This window comes from Tenrec ecaudatus, chromosome 10 (assembly GCF_050624435.1).
Source record: "Tenrec ecaudatus isolate mTenEca1 chromosome 10, mTenEca1.hap1, whole genome shotgun sequence".
Classification (NCBI taxonomy): Eukaryota; Metazoa; Chordata; class Mammalia; order Afrosoricida; family Tenrecidae; genus Tenrec; species Tenrec ecaudatus.
In genome coordinates, this window is record NC_134539.1 from 47379217 (window position 1) to 47396350 (window position 17134).

The 17134-nt window shown below is 45.7% G+C and overlaps 1 protein-coding gene across 5 annotated transcripts in view; it reads left to right on the forward strand.

Moving 5' to 3' along the window:
* PALM2AKAP2 (PALM2 and AKAP2 fusion) overlaps positions 1 to 17134 on the forward strand; it is a 371023-nt gene that overhangs the window by 321467 nt on the left and 32422 nt on the right. The window contains exon 1 of one of the 5 annotated variants that reach the window (XM_075560294.1): positions 3828 to 3962. The exons of the other annotated variants lie outside the window; for them this stretch is intronic. The gene's annotated coding sequence lies outside the window, so the exon portion shown is untranslated. Of the gene's footprint in view, positions 1 to 3827; positions 3963 to 17134 lie in introns of those variants that run through there. 5 annotated transcript variants of the gene reach the window in all.

Sequence of the window (17134 nt, forward strand, 5' to 3'; positions counted from 1 at the left end):
GGGGTGGGGGGTAGCATTTAGGAACTAGAGGAAAGTTGTATGTTACATTGTGGCTACGTCGTACCTTGACTGGTTCGCCGCCTCCTCTAGACCCCTCTGCAAGGGGATCTCCAGTGGCCTACAAATGGGCTTTGGGTCTCCACTCCGCATCTCCCCCACCCCCATTCACTATGGTAAGATTTGAACTGGAAGATTTTTTTTACCAACTTCTGTAATCTGAGATGGATCTAGCATACGTTGAAAAATATTTGTAATTAGAATATGAAAGTTGAAAACAAAGATGAAGGATCACTAATTGGACAATATGGTCTTAAGTAATATAAATCATATGTAAGTGGTTGGACATTAGCATGTGATAGAATTTTTCAAGTCAGACAACTGATTTAGTGCAAATGCCCCCTTTAAAAAACTCATTTTTTGGGGGGCTCATACGACTCTTATCACAATCCACACAGCCATCCATTGTGTCAAGCACAATGTACATTTGTTGCCATCATCATTCTCAAAACATTTGCTTTGTGCTTGAGCTCTTGGTATCAGCTCCTCATTTTTTCCCCCTGCAAATGCCCTTTTCAATGGCAAGAGTGAACCAACTTGGAGAGTAGGCACAGGAATCAAATTGACTACACTTTTAGAAAAAGACAACGGAGAAGCCCACAATCACACCCATCAGAACAAGGCCAGGGGCCATCTGAAACAGACCATCATTTGCTCATATGAAATTTCAAGATGAAGCTGGTTAGAATGAAAGTGCAGTGGTGAATGACTATATCCCACATGAATATCGAGGCCATCTCAAGAATAGATCTGATTCATTGAGCTGTGGGGTAATATCAAAGACATTATACGTTGTGTCAGTCTGGGTAAACTAGAGGAAGAAATTCTTAGACACTCATTTTGTGGATAAGAAAGAACAATTGAATATTCAGAAAACATCCCAGCCCAGGCTCGATCAAGTCCATAAGTCTGATATTAGCCCATATGTTTGATACCAATCTATAAAGTCTTCTGCAGACTCATGAAACACATGCACTGATGCCTAGTGCAGGAAGATCACAGGCCAGTGGGTGGAAAGTCTTGTGGATCCTGTGGCGTTGTAAGCATCTCAGCGCTGGCAGGGGTCTCCAGCTCCAGAAGTCTGGCTCCATCAGCCTCTCTCCATGTGTCTTCATAGGGATGTCTCACAGGGAGTGAGCAGACAGAGAGAGTGTCTCCCGCCTCCAAGGAGGAAATACAGGAGTTCCCAGAATCCTCATGAGAAGGCCATGCCCACACAGAGGCCTCATTGCCTATGTTCTGATTGACAGGCTAGACTCCACCCCTTCACTCCAAGCCCTCAAATTGACACCAGATTACGTAACTACCACATACATGAAGAAATCAAAGATCACTAAACAGGCGAGAAAGAAAAGACTAGACGAAACTCCTAAACTTGCTCTCATACATAGAGCAGCTAAAGTAGATGGAAAAAATCATGACGTCAAAGACCTTCACAGAAGGGTTACGCTTGAGAAGACAAAGCCCTTTAATGGAATCCGGGAAGACTTGGAGTTAGAGAACCAAAAGTAGAGAACAGGTTCTTTATTTCTCAAGCTCAAAGAACTCAATCCCCCAGTTACAATATTGAAGGATTCGATGCGCAAAAAGTTGAACCATGTAGGAAGTGTGAAAAGAACCTTGGAGACGTATACAAAGTCATGGTCCCAAAAGATACTAGTCAAAATTCAACCATGCCAGTAGCAAAGTGTATGACCACGACTCAGTTGTGTTAAGGGGAGGAATCAAGCTGTAGTCAAGGCATTGGTGAAAAATACAGCTCCAGAAATTGAGATGTTTCAAATACCAATGTCTCAAAAAACCAATTGAGATGCTTCAGCAAACAGATGCAACGCTACAAGCCCCCATTCATCTATAGCAAGAAATTTTTTAAAAGAGTTAACTGATACACCAGTTGGAAGAGATTCATATTGGTGCTCATTCCAAAGAAAAGTAATCTGACAGAATGTTGAATTATTGAACAGTATTATTAATACAACAAGCAAGTGAAATCTTGAAGAGAACTTATAAAAACACCTTGCAGCGGTACATTGACAGGGGACTGCCCACATTCAGGCAGAATTAAGAGGAGAGCTTGGAATGAGAACATTGCTGATATCAGATGGAACTGCACTGACAGCAAAGAATGCCAGAAATACTGTTTTTCTCATGTCTTATTGATTAGGCAAAGACATTTTACCATCATAACACCCTATAGATAACATTGCAAAGAACAGAAATTCCGGAACATTTAATTGTGCTCATATAGACCTGTATATACCAAGAGACCATTCCTCAAACAACAAGGGGCTACTGATGATGTGGTTTCAAATCAGAAAAGGTAGGTCCCAAGGTTGTGTCCTTTTGCTGTATTCAGTCTGTATGCTGAGCAGATAGTTCTAGATACAACTTGATGAAGATGAATGTGGCATCAGGATTGGAGGGAGGTTTAATAGTAATCTGTGATGACAGAGAATAATCACACAGATGACCCAATTTGACTTGCTGAAAATAAAGAGGACTCAAGGTACTTATTGATGGAGATCAAAGAACACAGCCTTTGTTATGGATTACACCTCAACTTACAACAAAAATTCTCACAACTGGATCAGCAAGCAACATCTCAATAGGTGGAGAAAGGACTGATGTTGTCAAAAGGATTTAATTTTACTTGGATCCACCACCAACACCTATGGAAGCAGCAGTCAAGAACACAAATGACTTAAAGGATTCAGCAAGTCAGCAGCTAAATACATCTTTAAAGTGTTCCTAGGCAAAGATGTCGAGGTGCCTGACCCAAGCTTTGGTATTTCCAAGCCACTCGTGTGCACAAGGAAGCTGGGCAATGAGAAAGGAAAGCCCAAAGAAGAAGGTATGCATTCAGATTGCAGTGTTGGTGGATAGTATTAAAGAGACCATGACTTGCCAGAAGAATGAACAAGCCGGTTTTGGAGAAGTAGTGAAAGTAATTAAAGAGAAAGCAAGCTTTCATCTCACGTGCTTTCGGACCGTGGTATCAGGAAATGAAAAGGGCGTCATTCTTGGTATAGTGGAAGGTCAGTGGAAGAGGGAGATTCTCAAGGAGATGGACGGACACAGTGGCTGCAAGAATGCGCCCCTCCCCCCGGCATAGCAACAATTGTGGGGGTGGCACAGACCTGGCACGTAGGGTTGCTATGAATCAGAACAACATATTAAAGGACCAGATGTTCGCTATACATTAGAGGGCAGGTCCTTTCTGTATGAAAGTCATCTTTCTTAAAAGAAGACTAAATGGAATGAAAGACTCACCATGTTCCTGAATGTAGGGATGGTGAAAGGCCCATTCCCTCCAATAGGCATCTCATGCACCCATAAATGAGTCGTCCTAAAGACTTTTTCTCAGGGTCCTTCTGATTATTCTGCTGCCTCACTGGCATGTCAACCCTGAGTCCCCTAATCCCAGTGTCTACCGGTAAATTGCTAGGAAGGCCGCTATCCACACCACCCAGCCCAGTGCTCCCTTCTCTGCTCAGCCCTGAGAGCCGCCTTTAAAGCAGTTCACAGCTGCCTCTGACTGGGCCAGGAGCCCCGCTGGTGTTGTGATTAAGCGGTGGCCCACCGTTGGACACCACCATCAGCTTCTTGGGAGAAAGACTGGGCTTTCTACTCCCATAAACACTTAGAGTGTCGGAATCCCACAGCGGGAGTTTCTCTGACTTAGACTGCCGCTGCTAGCCAGGCTCCGGGCAGCCAGGGAGGGGCTTGGCTTCCCTGATGGGGGCTAAAGTCCCTCTGTGTGAATGGCCTTTTAGGGAGCAGAGGGAGGGACTCCTGTGACATCACAGTCTTCTGTTGGAGACTTGGAAGGAATTTTACCAGCCGAGCCAGTACGCAGGAATCTGTCTGGGAAAGGGGGCAATTCCAACGGAGCACATCTGGGCGGGGTAAGCTGAGCTGAGCCTGCTGCCGGATCTTTCTGTCCTTTTCTTCTTACTAGGCAAAGAGAGGGCTCCTGGCCACCTGGCCACCTGGTCAAGGCCAGTCTGTGGAGGAGGGATTCGGAGCCTGCTGTGTGGGCTGTGCTGTGGAGTCCTTTCCTGGTAGAGAAAGGGGTGGGTGTGTGGAGGGCAGCGTCGTGTTTGCAAATCTTGTTAAAACTCCCAGCAGCTTGCACGCTGAAGGGCAAAGGGAGTGTTGAGCAGTACATGTACTGGGAGAAGATACAGGAGTCATCTGGAGCATGTCTGTCGACGTGTGTGTGTGTGTGTGTGTGTGTGTGTGTGTGTTTCCAGAACAGGATCAAATGGCTCAGGGGCTAGTGAGCATCTTGTGGTGATCGCTGCTATTTGTGAGTAGTCTTCTGTTTTCAAGACTCCCTGCTTTTCCAGTGGCTTAATGTCTTGGGGGGTGGGGTGGGGCTGACATGTGGTGTGTGCCTCCTGCAGGACACGTGGGGATGGAAGCAGAAACTCTGCCGCCGCCGCTGTTCATCTTTACAGAATTGTCTCGGGCTGAGCAGTTAATCTTAAACAAACCCGCTGCTGTGTCCGCTTTCTTCCTGGTTTTCTCCAACGTAGAGGATTCTTAGCAGGTCCAACGGAGTTTCCCAGGGGGTGGTGTAGATGGTTAAAGGTACCCGCTACTATCCAAAAGGTTGGAAGTTCAGGCCACCCACCTCCCCGAGACCTAGTATCTTATCTCCTTTGCCAAACACGGAGAGCACAGGCTACTGAGACACACAGAGGGTCACCCGGAGTCTGCATCCCCTTGAGGGCCACTGCAATTTGTTTGTTTTTTTTAATCGGATGCACAATGGTGCTCAGCTCTTGTTCTGTTCTGCCTGGTTGGCCAGGCATGAACTCAAGATCCTGAACTCTTTGAAGAGGAAGACAGCCGAGGTCTAAAGAACTAAGACCGGCTCGTGCTGCCGGCAGAATCCTGGAGCCTCGAGGCTCAGGCTGAAGGAGCAGGTCTTCCTCTGTGGGTTGTTCTCCGTGGAGTAGGAGGCGGGGGTGGCCCTGTGAAGTAGCCCCCACCTTTGATGGGAAGACACTTCTGTGGTCCAGCACCCAGTGGGTGCATCACACGGGGACACATGGACCTTGGCTTCTTAGGGCTGACGGCGGGCATCTCACTCATCTCGTTGAGGGACTGAAAGAAACAGCTCTTTCACCGGTTGCTGCCGAAAGGGCATCAGCCTCCTTCCGTCCCGCCCCCGCCTTCCCCACTGCTCCCCCTGCCACACACACCATCTTCAGTTCCGTTCACGGAAAGCCCAAGCTGTAAATGGGTTCATCAAAAAACACCTTAACATTTTCCAGATGTGCAGTCTGAAATTTGAGCCGCTGGTTTCTCGGGAGGACTAAAGGGGACGCTATTCATAGGAACCGGCTCTGGTGTGACCAGCTCTGGTGTTGGGGAGACTCTGTCACATAGAAATGGACCACTCTTCTTCACACAGGCAAGCCTTGTTTCCCAGGAAGGGCAACTGCGGAAGTGTTTTGCTCAGGTCACTCAGCTTGTACCGGAGGCAAAAACAGAGAGGAGGGCAAGGTGGTGGGTGAATGGTGATGGCTGTGCGGATCCAGCAGAGCGCTCAGAAAGAGCTGGACCGCTGGCATGTCCTTTTAGGACGTCCCTGTCACACTGAAGCGTCATGACTTCATAGACCAGAGAGAAATGGTGAGCGTGCGTGGAATTGACCAGACCCTGCTGATCTAAATTTAGCCTGCAAGGACCCAAGAGTGGTTGGTCTCAAGACCGGCCAGCCACCTCCCACCAGCGTGGTTGTCTGGCTTCTTAGGGAGTGACTGTGTGCAGGCTTCCCACGATCCACACAGGCCCCTAGACCTACAGGCCGGAAGAAACTCTGTTGGGGGCGGGGAAGAGGAAAGCCTGGCTCCATCTGGAATGGGACCTCTCCCCTCCACTTCCTGCCTGGCAGGCCTGAAGCCAAGCTAAGGAAGCAGGCAGTTCTCACAATGTCCCTGCTCTCGGTGCCTTCAGGGGACGGTCGAAGGAGTACCAGTGTTCTCGCCCCTTCTCCTGCCACCATCGCTGGCAGGGCCACAGGAGCTTCATGCGGAATCTGGGTGCCTGCAGATGTCCTATCAACTCTTCATAATTTGCATCAAAAAAGGAGCTGGAATTTTCTTGTTGGCGACAGAGTTCCTATGCCACATGCTATTTGTTCTTGTTCTCTCTCTCTAGTTTTACTTAGTGCCGATTTTATTCTAAATTTATTCAGTTTCCTTCTTGGTATTGGTCATCTACATCACTGAGCACACACCAAGCAAACCATTTCTACAGGCACAATCCAGGGACTTTTATTGCATTACGCACCATTCTCTTCTCTCCCGCTGTCTTAGAGAGCATTTCAAGTTGACCGCATCAGAGAGCACAGTTCTCAAGGCAGGCATTCTTTACCAGCTACAATAAACTCTTGTTTGGTTTTGAGGAGGCGCATCAGCTATTTTGAAACTTAAAAGAATAGCGTAAGACAGTTGTTTGGTGGGTGGGGCTCCTCCAGCTTCCCTGTCTCCAGAAAGCGTAGAGTCCATGAGAATTTGAAATCCTGTTCGCGGCATCCCCACTCAGATCAGAATTCTTCTATGGAATCTTTGATCACAAGGTTCAGCAGTGGTACCCGAGCACCATTCTGTTCATCTGGTCTCACAGCAAGGGAGGCGATTAGCCACACATTCTGTGTCTTCCTCCTCATTCTCACTCTCCTTCCTCAGTGGCTTCAGGCAAACAGAGACCAGTTGTTAGGACCGCTGATATTTTAGAGTCCAGACACTAGGCCAGACAAGAGGAGCCCGAGCAGAGTGCTGTTTTCTCACGTTATGTGAATTGTTTCTCTGTCCCTTTAAGTCCCCTGTTGGAGTGTGACTGTCATACTACAGGTCCACAGAAAATGAGTAGGGGTCTAGGAGTAAGGTGACCAGATGTCCTGCTTTTGATGGGACCGTCCAGTTTTTTTTTTTAACTATTTGTCCCGCATTCCACGTCATTTTTTAAAAGTCCCAATTTTTGGAAAGAATGCACGGCAAGCTAGGGAATACAGTTTTCGGATGCCAGGTGACTATTTCGCCAGGACATGAGTTTTATCAATGGTGTCCCGCTGGTGTCCCACTTTACCAGTGCTAAAATCTGGTCACCTGACTCTAGGGAGATATAGCAGGAAAGTCTTGTTGACCTTGGAGAGGTGTTCTTTTCCCACGCTCCTTAGATTACCTCCCTTTGGGGTATGAGTCTCCTCAAGACTTCTCAGCAGACTGATGCAGGATCCTGCAGGTACATCCTCCAGCCTGCCAGGTTGCACCCCCTCCTGCCATTCCCCTGTAGAGGCAATTCCTCTATGAATTGTCCTAGAGGCAGCCATACATGACCTACTTGGGAGCCAGGTCTTCATCAAGACCAGAAATTGTACAAAACCTCAACTTAGAACAGCGGGGGAGGCTCAGAAGGGAAATCAGATGGTCTCTGGTTTCGCAGCTATGAGGAAGTTTTCTTGTATAGTCATGCCTCTGTTCTGGGGCCAAGAATGAGTTTGTATTTGGGGCGGAATTTAAAAATAACTGGATTAAAGGATCAGGTCACCTATTACCTGGGGAGAAGGGCTTTTCATTGAAGAATGACAGCTTTAGCAGGAAGCAGCTGGAGTTAATCAGAGCATCGGAGCCTGGTGGTGCAGCAGGCGCTTGATGTGTGGGTCATTTGGGTCACTCTGTGCTAGCAGCCTGGGAGCTCACCGGCCTGATCAGTGTGAGCGAGGAGGCGTCAAGCGAAGATGTGCACACACCGCAGGCCTTTGAAGAGAGTAGAAGCTTCAGCTTTCTGCCTGTCCGTGAAGCGAAGGCCGTCTTCCTCCTGTCTGCTTGGGCCCAGTCCAAGGCACGGGCAGGAAAACACACTCCCTTTGAGCTCTGTTTGTGATGTGCCAGCTGCAGGCCCAGGGGCTCGGGCAGAAAGAGCACCTGAGGCCCTCAATGTGGTCATTTCCAATGCAAACTGAACAGGCTCCTGGGGGCCAGAGGTCCTGGTAGCTGTGTGGAGAGGTGTCCCGCTGGCCCCAGTGTTTCTTGCAGGGACAGGGTCCTGGCAGATAACAAAGGCAGGCAGAGAAGGCAAAGTCCCTAGACCTGGCAGGAATTTAGCATCTCCGTTTCTAGCTGGAGGGCCTGACAGCACAAGGCGGAAAGCAGACACAGTCTCCTGGGCGGTCAGGTCTGAATGAAGCTGGGAAAGCAGTCACTGACTTGAAAAGACAGGTGTGTGTGTCTCAGATCACCTGTAAGACTCAGGTGAGCAGACTGTCAACCAGAAAGCCCAGAACCGCTCTTGAAATCCACCCACTTCTTGTAGTCCCTGTCATTTCAGAAGCTAGCTAGCTGTCTTTGTGAATAGGTTTGGAAGCAGTATGATAAAGAGCCAAACTCGTTCGGCCTTCTAACTTAACTAGCAGAGTGAGCTTGGGGAAAGGGCCTCAATTTCTCTAAACCTGTTATTCTAAAGTCATAAAGCAACCCATCTCAGGCACAGCAGTAACACAATGGCGGGTAAAGCCATTGGCGGTGAACCAGAAAGTTAGCTATTTGAGCCATCAGCTAATCCCAGGAGAACGATGTGACCATCTGTGGCCATGCAGACGCACAGCCTCGAAACCCCGTGGGGCACTTTTCCTCCGTCCTTGAGGCCGCTGTGATGCAGCGCCGACTCTGCCGCAGCAGGTTCGGTCGGTCTGCATGGCTTCCATAGTTACGGACATCAGCTGAGATATATCTGTGGGTGTTTGAGCATGGTGACAGATTCCAATGTAAGACGTGTAAATAATAAAATGCGCACGGGACGCTCATAGTTGTCCCCAGCAGCGAGGGTCTGGATGGTGCTGAATTCCTGTGCATTCCCATGGGGCAGACCGCCTTCTCTTCAGAGCAGATGTGACCCCGTCTTCCTGGTCACCTAAGCCATGTGTAGTTCTTGGCCGTCCATTCTTCCGTTCCAGATTTCATTTTTACCTTGGGAAAAAACCCCACACTTTAGTTTTAGATCTATCTATGTATATCATATATAAATGCACATGTATATATTAATATATAGATACCATATGAATTTATATATGAGTATTCCATATGAAACACATTTTTTTTTGTTTCCCCATGCTAAAACACACATTTTTTTACGTGTACAATTTAGTGACATCAGATTTTGGCTCTTTTTTTAAAAAATTAATTAATTTATTTTTTTACATTTTATTAGGGGCTCATACAACTCTTATCACAATCCATACATATACATATACATATACATACATCAATTGTATAAAGCACATCTGTACATTCTTTGCCCTAATCATTTTCTTTTTTTTTTTTTTAATCTTTTTATTGGGAGTCATAAGGCTCTTATCACAATATGTGCATACATCAAATGAGCAAAGCACCCTTATACATTCGTTGCACTTGTCACTCTCATAATTCACCTTCCACTTGGGTTCCTGGAATCAGCTTGGTTTCCCTTTTTTTTCCCCCATCCCCCTCCCTCCCTGATCCCACCCCTGGTCCCTTGATAGTTTATAAATAATTACTATATCTTATCTTATACTCCCCGGCATCTCCCCTCACCCGCCTCCCCCTTGACAATCTCCCAGAGAGGAGGTTACACATAGATCTCCGAGATCGGTTCTCCCTTTCTACATGCCCTTCCCTCCTGGTGTCGCTTCTCCCACCGCTGGTGTTGAAGGGTTCGTCTGTCCTAGATTCCCTGTGCCTCCAGATCCCCACTGCACCGCTGTACATCCTCTGGTACAACCAGGTCCGCAAGGCAAGGTAGGATTGGGGTCATGATGATTGGGAGAGATTTTGGCTCTTAAGAAAGTTTTGGGAACTGATTCCGATCCCTTCCGCAGCAATCACTTCATTGTGTTTCGTTTAAATTAAAGTTAGCATTGTAGGATCTGAAGTCTGAGGTTAGAGAAAGGTAGAGGATCCCCACCCAGCCCAACCCAACCCCCTGTCCATTCTGCTCCATAGAGGCTCTGTGGGACAGAACAGAACAGAACTAACGACCCCATAGGGGTTCCAATACTGAGATCCTCATGGAAGCTGACTGCCACATCGTTCTCCCTTGGAGCAGCTTGTAGGTTTGAACCATTGACCTTCTGGTTAGTAGCCAAACCCTTAACCACTGCCACACTCTCTTAACCACTGTGCTACCAATGCCTTGGAGTCTTTCCCTCATATTTCTTCATTCTTTTTTCTCCCTCGCAAATCAGAACTGCACTATCTAGAAATGTCAACTGTAACCACAAAGAATTTGGCATCTATGGATCATTTAGGGAGCCCTGGCTTCTCATTGGGCTGCCAACTGCAAGTGGTTACTCGTTGGGCTGCCAACTGCAAGGTCAGCAGTTCGAAACTAAGGGTCAAGGGGAGTTGAAGAGAACTAAAGGCATCCATGGAACCAGAGTGGTTGATGAGATGTTAGTTGACCACTCTAGAAGTAGATATTCCCAATTAGGATGACTGTCTGCCGTGGAATGTAATTTAAACTAATTTCAGATACAAACAGCTATATTATACTCTCTATACCCACATATTTTAAAGTAAATTACAGACATCCTGTCCAGCGGGTGGCTATCCTGGGAGTTGGTAGGCGGGTAGGTGTTCTCTCTGTGGGCCAGACTGCCAGAGTTCCCCCTGCCTGGCTGGCTGGAGCAGTCAGAGCATCCCCCAGGGACTCCTTGTGGTGGTTAAGTGCGGTCAAGGTCAAGGTGGTTCCAACTCCGAGTAGCCTGGCGTGTAGCAGAACAAGACACTGCCTGGTCCTGCCCATCCTCATAGTTGAACCTATGTTTGAGTTCATTGTTGCAGCCATCTGGTCAACCAATCTCCTGAAAAACCTTCCTTATTTTCTGTTGACCCTCTCCTTAACCAAAAATGATGTTCTTCTCTAGGGACCGGTCCCTCTGATAACTTATCCAAAGTATGTGAGAAGCTTCACCATCCTAGCTCCCAAGGAGGGTTCTCACTCCCACGTCTTCCAATGCAGAATTGCTTGTTCTTTTGACAGTCCGTGTGTATTTCTTTGTTCTCATCACTTCTTCTTTAGTCTTCTTAGTTTGATATCAAACTTTCCCATACATGTGAAGTGACTGAAAATACCATGGCTTGGGTAGGAACCCTGTTGGTGCAGTGGTTACATGTTAGGTTCCTGTCCACAAAGTTGTCAGTTCAAAACCCCCCGCCTCTCCTCAGGAGAAAATTGAGGAGGCTTTCTACTCCCATAAAGAGTTTCATCCTCGGAAACCCACAGGGGCAGTTCTGCCTATTCCATAGGGTCATATGGGTCAGAATCAACTAGATGGCAGCAAGGTTTTTGTGTGATTTGTTCTGTTTTGAGGGGAAGGAATACTCAAAACAGCACCTTTGCTTTTGACACTTTATAGAGCTATTTTGTGGCACATTTACTCAATGCAATGTGGCCTTTGATTTCTTTTTTCTTTTCCCCCCAATAGTTTTATTGGCACATAATTATCTATTATGCAGTTCAATAGTTCAATCATTTAAGCATATCAGAGAGAATTGTACACTCATTACCACATCAGTTTAAGAATATTTCCCCACCCCATGATTTCCTTTTTTTTTTTCAACTTGTTTAGATGGGTGTTTTCATTATAGATAATTTTATGTTCAACAACTTAAGCTACTCATCAAACCTCTCAAATCGCTTGCCCTTTGTTTTCTCTTCTCCCTCTGGTAGAATACCATTTCCATCCACGTTCATCCCGATCTACCCTCTAGCTTATTGCTTCACTGCCTCCTCCCCTCCGACCCCCACGTTTGATGGCTTGACTGCTGCTACCACGAGTGTGGATTCTGGGTCCAGGTAACATGAAATCCCTGACAACATCCATCTTCTATCTGCTTATCGTGTTACTGCCTATTGATCCATTGTGAAGATTTGTTTCTTCTTATGTTGAGGTGCAATCCAGACTGAAGGCTGTAGTCTTTGATTTAGTCATTTCATGATTTGTACTTTCCGTAATCATGGTTCTGTCATCTGCATACTGCAGGTGGTTAATGATTCTTCCTTCAGTCATGATGCCAAATTCTTCTTCATACAGCCCAGCTTTAAAAATACTCAGTTTTAACTCATAGCGACCCTAGAGGACAGGGTAGAACTGCCCCCTGTGGGTTTCAGAGGATCTTTATGGGTGCAGAAAGCCTCAACTGCCAACCTTTAAACCATACAGCACCCCTGTTTTTTTCCATTTGAAGGACTGCCTCTTGGTCTATGTGCAGGTTCTGCATGAGCACAGTTAAGCGCTCTGAAATTCCCATTCTTTGCAATGATCTTTAACACCCCTTAGCACTCTGGTTTCCCCTCTGACCTTTGAAACGTCCAGGTTGCTAGTTGGTGCATATCTTCCTGATTTTTGCACTGGGCCACAGTTTATTTCAGAAACAACTTTCCAGACCATTTAATGAATGCATAGATCTGGAATCAGGTTCACTTTATCAGAAACAGAGAAAATGCTGGCCTTTCTTATCTTCAAAGGGAACAATAAGCATTTGTTGGTTGAACGCAAGATATCATTTAATGTTAACAAGGCCCTGCCTCCAGCCAGATGCAACATAAGGGATTTCCTCTTACCTGTGGTAGCAACTCCTGGCTTTGATCACAGCAGGGCATCTTGCATGGAGATAAATTCTTCACACTGAGAAGACAGATGCCTCAGGAGTTTGCTCTTCTGATATGATTGTTACCTAACTTTACTCTTAACCCAGGCCCTCCTGTGCATGTTGGTGACTCAGTGAGGCAAAGCTGTTAATCTCCTTGCTTCCCGGATTCGGGATTTGAGCTGCTCCTTGCTATGGTAGATGGAGTTGTGAGCTATGAATAAGCTTCTGAAATGATGGAAAATAAGCCCCATGTAATTGAGAGGAAGGAGGGCATCTTTCCTGTTTACACCCTCCCGGTCTAGATGTTTTTCAACCCTGAAAGCATCTCAGATTACATTGAAACCCCACACTTTGACTTTTAATCAGTACTTAACATTTTTAAAATTTCTGTCTGATGGATCTTAGAAGACTTGGCTAATGAGGCTTGGTATAATTTCTGATTCAAAGCTACAAGGCAAGTTTTGAGTTTTGAGTTTGAACTACAGCAAAAATGTACTATCGAGTACTGTTCTAAGATTGTTTTCAAATATTGGAACAGTTGTTTCCCGTTCAGAACATGTGCCTGGGAAAGAGCTGATAACCTTAGACACTTGAACTTAAACCTTCAGGAGAAGGAAGCAATTCGGGTGGGAGGAGCCAAGAGGTTCCCGGGGAAGGCTGTGGAGCTTGATCTGGACCAGACCCGAACCCCTACCATTGAGTGCACTAATTCTAATTCACAGCAGCCCTCGTTACCGGAGCAGCATGTCCCTGGTGGTTTTGAACTGCTAACCCTGTAGTCAGTAGCTCAATGCTTAACCCACTGCATGCACCACCAGGACACTGTGGGGGTAGATCCAGTTCTTCCATCTTTGTAATTAGCCACAGAAGGCAACTACAGACAATTTTTGGCTTCCGTCAACCCAGAAGAAGAAAGCTAAAATAGACTCATGGCTTCCCAGAAAGTGTGGAAAATTAAATTTTCATGAAGAAAAGAATGTATTCACTGTCTCCTGTATTTACTGTCTCCACTAGCTTATTTTAAGGAGCCTAGGTGGCAGTGTGGTTACTCCTTGGGGGGCTGCTAACCACAAGGTCAGCAGTTTGAAACTGCCAGCTACTCCGTGGGTGAAAGACAGGCTTTCTGCCCCTACAAAGTCTTGGAAACCCACGGGCACAGTTCTACCGTGTCCTATCTGATCGCTAGGGGTGGAAATCAGCTTAATGGCAGAGAGCTGATTGTGATTTGGTTAATTATGGCCCTGCAGAGTAAGCTTCCTATGTGTTTAATAGATGAACAGATCAACCACATAATTAGTTATGTGCTTTTTAACTTCCTTTAAGGTTACTTGGCTCTCATTCTTCTCTTGTCAACAGCCTGTAGCTTATATTTCAGCAGAGTAGGAATTTTTAACCATGGCCTTCTGACCGTATCCCTGCCTTTCCTCCCGAAGCTAAAAGGGGTTGAAGAGAAGAACTCTGCCATCCTGAAGGCTGTCAGCTCTGTATCTTTGTCCAAGTGAAAGAAACCATGGGTGTGCGTGGGGTGTATGTGAAACTGTGGGGCCACGGGCCATCGGATTGTCACCCCGTCTCTTACAGTTATTCGGTTTATCTCAGTCATAACTTTCTGTGCACTTTGCTAATTTTGACCTAGAATTAGGAATTCTGGAGACACAGAATTAGGAATTCTGGAGACATAGTAGATAAATTACGTGGTTGCTAATGGAAAGGTAGCAGTTTGAATCCATCAGCCACTCCACACGGAAAAGACATGGCAGCTGCCTTCCATAAGAATTTCAGCCTTGGAGCAAATCTGTGCCCTCTCTCGAGTGGGAATTTACTCAACAGCCAATGAGGGGGATCCCAATGGCTCATATTGCTGTTTGTTTGTTTGTTTGTTTGAAACTAGCTTGTGTGTCACCCAAAAATTAAAGTCAGTTTCCACTTCACTTTTCTTTCTTTTGTAGCCGCTCAGACCGGTAGGTAGTGCTGATGGGTAAGGAAGCGGGAGGATTTTAAAGGCTGGGAACCGCCTCTTTCTCTCTCTTCTGGATTTGAAATGTAAATTTACTGTTCCCTTTTCTGTGTGGAGTCTCAGGCACACCGAGGAAAACACAGTACACAGAGTTGCACGGCGCCGGCTACAAACAGTGACAGGAGACCCCCCCCCCCCCCCCACCCTGTGCATGTGCTACTTCTTTCCCTTTCTTTTCCTGACCACTCTCCTTCCTGGCCCCCTTGTCCCCCCTCTGCCCCTCCCCCACCGCTTCATCCTCTTCAAAGTCTTTTCCTTTGATGTCAGAACTATTTTCCTTCTTGTTTTTTGTTTAGCCCCCAACAATGGTGACATGAAATACTTGTCTTTCTGAAATGGACCAACTTTCCAGAGCATCATGTCTTCCGGTTTTAATTTTGTTCATGTCGTGAGGTGCTTGGAAGACACTTGTCTTGTTTTTCAAAGATAACCCATGTGTGTATCGACCAAAATCGATTTACCCATTCCTCCACAGATGAGGTTTTTAAAAATTGTTTGTCTTTTTGTTATGACAGAAATTTCTGCGTTAAACATGGTGTGCGCATATCTCTTCGTGTTTAGTTCTCTGTTTCTTTAGGATACAGACCAAGCAGAGAGATTGCAGGATCATAAGGTATTTGTGTTCACATTCACAGGAAAGCGCCGTAATATTTCCTATCGTGGGTGTACAGTTCTGCAATCCTGCAGGCAGAGTTTGAGGATTCCACACTCCCCATAACCTCCCCAGCAGTCCTAGCTTTCTCTGTCTCTCTCTCTGTGTGTGTGTGTGTGTGTGTGTGTGTGTGTGTTGTTTTAGCTAAGAGGGTCTGTGTGAGGTAGCATCTCCTCATTGTTTTAATTTGCATTTGTTTTGTAGCTAATGAATGTGAGCATTTCTTGTTTCGTCATCTAATGACTTATGAGCAGAAGTTTCTGACAATTGCCTTATTGCTACACACGCCCCCTCCACCCCAGTGCGCGTGCTAAAAAAGAGGGGAAAGATGGTTTTGCAATGGCAGTAACAACTTACTTGGTTGACTTGCCTCTTTGGCTCTTTGTAGAATTAAAAGAACCATGGCCATTATGAAGAAGGTAGCCAATGGCCCTGAACAACTAATGTTGACATCGCTGAATGGGGCCTAGCTGCTATGTAAACCTTCACTGAAACACAACATCAACAACAAAAACCGGGAGATCAAGCCCAGACCAAACTCGCTGGCTGATTATTTTTTTTTATCTTAATTTATTAACCATATACCTACTCAAGTATAAGCAGACCTGAATATCAGCTGAGGTACTTAATTTTACCACAAAACTGCATTAAAAATGTACTGAAAAACTCAGCTTATACATGAGTATATATGGTAATTGTTTTCCATAAAAATTAAATCAAAAGACAAAAAAGGTCATAATAAACTATACAAATAAAAGCAAATCAACTTAACTTTATAGAAAATTGAACCCTCCTAGTGTGTGTGCATACATATTTATTATGAATATTATTAATCATTTTATTGGGAACGCTTCAAGATATCCTGACATCCCATAGTTCAATCACATCAAGCAGTATTGTACAATTGCTAAGCAACACAATCAGTTTCAGAGCATTTTCTTGCATCCTGAGCTCCTTGACGTCAGCGCCCCCTTTCCCCCCTCAAGTTGATTCTGCTTAACAATCACGACCCTACAGTGCAGAGTAGAACTTCCATGTGGGTTTCTGAGACTTTGCCCCTTTATGGTAGCAGACAGCCTCATCGTTGTCCTTCGGAGTGACTGGTGGGTTTGAATCGCTGACCTTGCAGTTATTCGCTGAATGTGTAGCCCCCTGCACCACTAGGGCTCCTTGATGCTGAGATGATGATGGCAAAAATAAAACTAAAGACTTTAGTGATTATAAATGGTTATGACATTTATATCAGTTCTCAGCAACGACTAGACCTAAATTGGCAGATTGTTAGGCGCTCTCCTATAGGGTCCTTATGAGTCAAAATCAACTTGACGGCAGTGAGAAGAACAGAGAAAAAGAAACCAGAAGGAGTTGACGAAGGAACAATGTAAATAGATCACACATGTAATCATTCCTGTTGCCTGTTACTAGAAAAGGAAGGTCTAGTCCTTGACTGATTGAAACCCGAAGGCAAATGTGGAAAACAGTGAAGACAGAAACTCAGGCCCCTTTTCAGTTCCTGGAAAACCAAGCGAGAATTTGAGCATCTAGACTGGACCCCTTGTTTTTCTAGGTCTCATAAACAGATGCATAATTTCTCCTTGGAAGATTTTCAATCAGCCCTCTGAGAATCACCCTAAAGTGTTGTTTTAATATTATGTGCAAAGTCTTCTAAATGATTTAAAATAGAAGTAAAATGTCCAACATTGCCCCAAGTTTCCACTGTGCTACGCCAGTACTAAGGAGCCCTGGCAGTGTAGAGGGCTATGA